The sequence below is a fragment of the Hirundo rustica genome, chromosome 14, assembly GCF_015227805.2.
Source record: "Hirundo rustica isolate bHirRus1 chromosome 14, bHirRus1.pri.v3, whole genome shotgun sequence".
NCBI classification, from domain to species: domain Eukaryota; kingdom Metazoa; phylum Chordata; class Aves; order Passeriformes; family Hirundinidae; genus Hirundo; species Hirundo rustica.
In genome coordinates this window covers 5,235,454-5,242,328 of record NC_053463.1, presented here as the reverse complement: position 1 = coordinate 5,242,328, position 6,875 = coordinate 5,235,454, and the positions used below count along the sequence as shown (strand labels likewise).

At 45.7% G+C, this 6,875-nt stretch overlaps 1 protein-coding gene across 2 annotated transcripts in view; it reads left to right on the top strand.

Annotated features, from left to right (window-relative positions):
* Nucleotides 1–223: 223 nt before the first annotated feature.
* The window catches only part of SGCD (sarcoglycan delta), a 497,197-nt gene continuing 490,545 nt past the window's right edge, over nucleotides 224–6,875 (top strand). Inside the window, exon 1 of one of the 2 annotated variants that reach the window (XM_058422461.1) lies at nucleotides 224–287. The gene's annotated coding sequence lies outside the window, so the exon portion shown is untranslated. The remainder of the gene's footprint in view (nucleotides 288–6,875) is intronic. The other variant, XM_058422456.1, reaches the window with a different exon arrangement.

Below are 6,875 nucleotides of genomic sequence, written 5' to 3'. Positions count from 1 at the left end.
AGCAGGTGGAGCAACAGCTGCCTTGACTTAAAAGTATTTCCCCTTGAAATACTCTGCTCCTGAGTGAGTGACCCAGGTCAAAGCATGTGCAAAGGGTTAAGCACTCAGAGCTTCTCCTCAGAGCTGTTGGTGGGGGCTCTGGGGGTGGGGAGCTGCCCAGGTGAGGCTGTGGTTACCTGCTGGGGCTGGCAGGAGGAAACTCCACCCGTGGAGCTCAAGAGGAGGCATTTCCTAACCTGGAGGCTTGAAGGCAGCAGGAAGAAGCTTCCCAAGGAGTCCTGGCAAAAGTGAGTTTCTTTCTAGTGTAATAAATCTCTGAATTCCTAAAGGAAATTACTGGGGAGGGTGAGACAGCCTGGGTGAGAGGAGAGGTTTTGGGTGGGCTGCTGGGGTCAGCCCTGGGGTGTGGAGCCCCTGTGGCTGCCCGGAATCTCTGTTTTAGCACTAGTATTGGCTATCAGCTCTTTTATCAGCAGAAAAAGTCAATTATTTTGTGCGCTTTTATGTAAAATATTTTCTTTGGCCTCAAAGTTATCATTTTTAATGGGATGTTAGATAAATTTCATGCTATGTATTTCTTATTTTGTTTGGATAATGCCTTCTAAATAGGATTTTAGATAAATATAATTTTAATTGTTTCTTGTTTTGTTTGGATAATGCCTCATAGTAAGATTTTTGAAATTAATGTGAACCTATTACTAAATTATAATGGAGCAATTATGAAAATAATGAATTTGTGATCACAACTGCTGTTGGAATAAAAAGGAAGGAGATTCTAATGACCTGCCACACCTTTGCTGATGTATCAGAGAGAAAACGAGGCTGAGAGTACTAAATGTTATACTCAAACAGTTTAATGTTTGGAGAGAAACTTTCAGAACTTCACACTTAGGTGAAATGGGAAATGAATATTCAGTTTGGAATATAAAAACATTTCAAGTGCAGAGGCCAAATGGACAAAACCTGCTTCAACTTTCATTAAGAAGTTGGTTCATGATTTTTTCCTTTTGTCTTGAGGACTTAAATCACCTTTTTGGGGAGCTCTCTAATGAAAAAATGCTTTTCCCTCCATAAATTTTGCTTTTATTGGAATTCTAATGTGGGGAAGGTGTGTTCTGATGCTCTGAGTTGCAGAAAACTTTATTGTTATCTGGCTGTAATAAGGAGCACCTGAAGATGAGAATATCTCCTGCTACGAACGTAATCTGATCAAATCAGTGGCTAAAAAGTTTCTTTCCCTTTCTCTGGCTCAGTGTCTGCATTTGTTCATGTTTCTCCAAGCCCTCCTCTACTTCCTGATGCTAGTTTTATTCAGGTATCTGCTAAATATAAATCTTTGTCAGAGACAATAGAAGGTATGAACTGGGCATGGTCTTTTAGAAAACAAACCTAAACCAATTACTATAGGGAAAATACTCAGCTCTTGAATAAAGCTCTGAGATAGATTTGGTGATGATTCTCCTTTCAGACCGCAGTGTAAAGTGTGGGGGTTTGTTTGTTTGGTTTTGGTTTGGTGTGTTTGTTTTTTTTGTTTGTTTGTTCGTTTTTTCCTCAAAAGGCTCTTCTTGTGGCTGCAGAGCTATTTCTTAACAGGTTACTGCTCTGTCCTCGTCTGTGGTTTTGGGGCTTTGATGCTCGATGCAGGCTCCCTGCGCAGAGGGAGCCCTGGGAGCCTCTGTGCTGCTGGGTTTGCCCAGCCTGGGCTCTTTATGGCTCCTCATCCAGGGGCTTCCCGAGGTGAAAACGTGTCAGAGCAAAGCTGTCACGCTCGGTGGGCTGCTGGGCTGAGGTGTTAAACCACACTCCTTATCTCTGCATGCCTCTGCATCCTCTGGCCTCTTCCCCAGTGCTGCCAGGACATCCAGCAATTTCATCCCCTGGATTGTGCCGGTGATGGGGTTGAGAATCTCCAATCCCCTCTGCTTGCTGTTTGTTTTAGCTGAGGTGTTGTTAGCCTTTACTCGGTGCATTTATTTACTGCAGGTTTCAATCGTGTGATAAGGTCACCACAAATTTAGTGGGAGGCGTTTTAAGCGCTCACAGCAATAAATCACAGTGTACATCACCCTTGTGCAGTTTATTCAGAACCAGAGAAATCCATTCTGGTCCATAACATGAAGGCCAAATAAAGCCAGGTATCATAGTGAGAAAGCTTTGACGTATGGCTCTGAAAGAACCTGCACACTTCTCCTCTATAAATTAACAGCTATTTTGCAGAGATGACAAGTAGCTGATATTCTTGGAACTGATCCTATTTGTGGCTTTTTTCCCCTCCCCTCTTCCATTCTAGTCTCTTGATCTTTCCCTTATAAAATCCAAAGAGTAGAAAAAGCAAAGTTCTCTAAAGTGGGTTTTAAAACACTGGTGGTATGGAGCCACGTCACAAGTCTGGTGAACCTGCTGGTAGTGCATGAAACCCTAAAACCTCGGGGACTCATCTCTGCAGGAATATCTTCTTATCTAAGCCTTTATACACTGGGGTTTTGGTGTTTTTTTTTTTTTTTCTTTTCCTTCTTAGACAAGACAGCCTTTGCAGGTAGGATCAAACCAGAGCTGCAAAGTCCAAGTGACCAGAGTGGGACAGCAGCAAGCTCTGTTCAGGAGCTGTAGGTAAAGCACAAGGGAATGTGCTATGGGCCACTGAACTGCACTGGCCAGGAGATGGGCTCCATGACCTGGCATGTACATCCTGCTTTAATTCCTGGTCGTTTATGGCCCCTGCACTCCCCCAGGAGCCCAGACAGTCGTCTGACCTTACCCCTGCCTTTAGTCCAGCAAAATTCAAAGGGTGTTTGAGAGAGGAAGGAAGAAGAGGAGGAAGGGATTAGTTGCCAGCAGTGGTGCTGGACTCCTGAACTCTCTAAGTGACCCAACAGGAGATTGATTTTGCCTGCAAAGCCCAGCAACCTCCTGGGTTTTAAGCTAGCATTAAAAATTAAATGCCAGCCTTTGTGCTATTAAAGGTGGAATAAAATTGCTGCATCTTACCACATTCAGAGCAAGAAAAAGATGGAGACTTTGTAGAGCTCAGCAACGCCGTTACTGTGAAGTGCAAAAGCGGTGTGAGGAGGAAGGATGACTGTCTCGTCGAGTTTCTTCTTCATCTGTGTAGTGAGTGAAGAAAAAAACACTCTCTCTGAGTGAGAGACAGTGCTGTGATGTCTGCCAAACTTGCCAGAGAGCAGAGTCTGGCTGGGCTGAGTGCACCTGATGGATGCTCGAGCACAGCCTCCATAAAAAGAGGCAGGTCAGGTTGTGCCAGGCACTGCTGCCTCTCACTCAGTGTCAAATGCTCCCTGCAAGAGCTGCTCCCTGAGTGATAGATTAAAAAGCAGCAAGAGCTCATCAAACTCTGGATACATCTCTTTTAAGTAAATAAAACCTTGTCACTTTGGAAAACTGCAGGGACTGGATGAATTTTTTCCAAGGCCTGAGGGCGAGGCGGTTTTCCCCTCGCCATTATGGATGTGTTTTGGGTGCACCTAACCACTGCTGGTTCTGCCATTTTAAGGGCCTTGCCTGATTTCCCCCCCCCCCCCCCCCCCCCCCCCCCCCCCCCCCCCCCCCCCCCCCCCCCCCCCCCCCCCCCCCCCCCCCCCCCCCGAAGAACTGCACCTCCTAGAAATGTCTGATTTGCTTGTTTGCAAAGGTACAAAACCCTTACCATCATCTGCGTAGGTGTATTGTGAATCTCTGACCCGTCTGCATCAGGCTGGGAGAAAAGCCAAACCTTTCCTGTCATCAAACCCTAGGACTCTTATCGAAGTACACATGTTTTTGGAGCAATGGGGTTGAGAAGAGGTGATGCACAGGACCTATGTAACCTGATGGAGGTCCCTGTGACAGGACATGGAAGCGGCTGGTACTTGCCGTGAAATTCAGGGAGCAGGGGCCAGAGGTTGGAATAAACTGGATGTGCCCTTGCTGCAGCCAAGCAGAGGTGCAAACCACAGCTGTCACTGGCAAAGAACAGACTGGAGTCAGGGACACTCACCTTTAAACAAGGCACTGGCCATGGCCATCACCATGCACTCAAAGCTGCAGCTCCACAGCATTTTCCATGCCAGGCAAAGTCTCTCTCAAGGTCTTTAATGCCTCACTATTCTGATAATCTTCTAATTTTTTTTTCCTGGTAAACTGCATCCACAACTTTTTTCTTTGGTAAAAGTCTGCTTAATGCACAGCTATGTTGTAAAGTCAAGCTGCAGTTCCAACATGCCCAATCCTAAAAGAAATATTTGTTGACAAAAAGATCTATTTCTCAGGGAAGTCTGCTTTGATTTGCAAAACAGAAGTCGTGTTCATTTAACTGCACCATCCATTGGATAGGTCACTATTTCACCCTTTTTGTGCAGCAGAACTTTATTTTTAATACATTTATTACTTTTTGGTCATTTGTTTCCAAAGTCCTCGCTTCAGCGCTATAGCTCTGATCTTGAGCACAGAAAATTAATTCTTTTTACAGTAGTCTATTCCTTTCACAAACCCTCATTTTAAGTGTAGCTCAACTGTATTACAAATAAAAGTGTGTGGTCCTAGAGGGACTACCAAGCCTCTAATTTAATATTGTACTGGAGGCCCCGTAACGTCAGCGCTGCCGGATCGAGGTTTTCTCCCTGGGGCTCTCCTCTGTCCCGAGGGGAGTCACGAGGTACCAGGCTGGCTGCTCTCACTGTGTGTGGATGCTGCTGGGTGTGTGTGTTCACTCTCCTGGCTTTGGATTTTTCGGGCTCTGAGCCCCATTAATAGAAATGGAAGTCCGGAGTGAGAGCTTGTCTCAAGATAAGTGTGGGGAGGGGTTGAACCAGATGTCGTTTAAAGGTCTCTTCCCACCCAAACCATTTTGTGACTCTGTAATAATTAGGAAAGAACTGTGTGTAAAAATAATCTCTCACTGCCAAGGTTTCCTGGTGGGAGCCTCTGGTGTGAAGGCACCAAACCCCGTGGAGATATCCTCAGCTCCCTCTGCTGATGTGTGTGCAGTCCTTGGCAGATCACAGCGCCTCGGGAGAGGACACCTGAGTTTCCAAGGCATGGGCATGGTTCTGTGTGTGCCATTTGCTTTCTGTCTACTCCTTCCTTCAGTGCTTTCAGAGAGTTTGAGGGATAAAACCACACAAATCATGGTTTGGCCCCTGTGGAATAGATATTTAAATGGAAATAATAGTTTTGTAAGTTATGGTAGAAAATTATCCACATTTAGGAGTGGGGCTGGGAATCACTCAGCATCTCACAGTACCACTAAAATCCAGCATTTTCTTCATCTGCAGGATGATTCAGAGCTCTGGAGAGCTTTTCCTTACCTCTTCATTTTTTGCAAAACTATTCTACCTTCACTTCCAAACTTCCTCCTCCTCCCCTGGCTAATTTTCTCTGGGGAAGTTTCCTCCTCACTGCTGACAGACGATGACCTAGATCTTGTGCATCTTTTCTGGAGAAAGCAGCTGAGCTGATGCTCCTTATTCTGCATGCTGTTTAAAGCTGGGCATGGTTCTGCACAACTCAAACTCTTTGCCCTTGAGAGCAAATCTCAAATTCCAAGATGCATCTTCACCATTGCGTTTCATGCTCTGCAGACTGAGGCGCCTGTCAGGATTTCCTGGGAGCTGTGGGGATGAGTTGATACTCTCCACCTCTCCTCTGCCTGCTGACAGGGCACTTACCATGAAATGCTGACTGGCTCAATTTCATTTTGCTCGTGTCATGTTGGCATCTCAATCCCTGTGAAATGAGAGACCCTGCTCCTTTTGCAGGGCTGGATTCTGTGTGTGCTTACAGCGAGCAGTGGTTGGACCTGTAGGAAGAAGTGATCTGGGCAGCCAAGGAGGGCAAGAAACAAAAATATTTTCCCTTTTCCATGGGGAATTCAAGGTAGAGAGTGGAGAGAAGCAGCCTTCCCTAGGGAGCTTGCTAGAAGCCCTAGCAATGACTTTGAGGCTGCTCTGGATGTTGGTGGCAGCAAAAGAAGCGCATGCGATGCTCTTTCGAGGTCTATGACTTTTCCCTTGCCTGGGGATGAGTGGAAAATGGGATTTAATTGTCTGAACAGCACAGGTTACTTTTCAAACAACTGTTTATTGTCACTTACTCTGGTGCTATTTCTGCACTGCCAGCACTCAAGTCCCCAAATTTTGACATGGGATGAGAACCCTTGTGTGGGGCTGGCAGGGTCCAGTGGGAGCAGATGGAGCTGGAAGACGGAGGGAAGGGTGAAAGAGGGAAAGGGCACAAATGCAGGATGTCATTTATAAATATGCTTCTAATTGTTACCTTGCTTTGAAAGACTTTGTGAAAGTGTGGACATATGGACTCCCTTAGCATTCAGTTGTTTTCAAGAGGCATATTGTGAGTGGGTGAGTGTTTGATAAGATGGAAATAAGGAAATCAGAATTTTCCCAAATGGTGAATCTCTTCTGGTTCTCCCATTAACAGAAGGTCTCCTTCTCAAGGTGACTTTATTAATTGGGCCCTTTATCATCTCTTGCATCACAGAGGAAAGTGAAAAGATATCAGCAACTGTGTGTGGCCCTGCAGACAGCTACCATCTGCAAAATCATGCACTTTCCATCAAAAAGTAATTAAATTAGCCCAGATTCCATAAGTAATACAACTGGATCTCCCTGGCACCTCCCAAGAGAAATGTGCTCTAAATCAAACGCACTCGGAGACCATATTTGTAAGTGAAACAATTATTAGTTTAATTCAGTCATCAAATTAATTTTCCAGAAGCAGGAAGTGCCAGTCACCGGAGGAGGTGGCAGCACAGTGTGGCTCCCACCTGCTCAGGCTGCAACAGGACTGATGGATGCAGTGGGGAGCTGGACAGACTGCCCATGATGCCTGACCACGGGTGGTGTCCAGACCACCACGAGCAG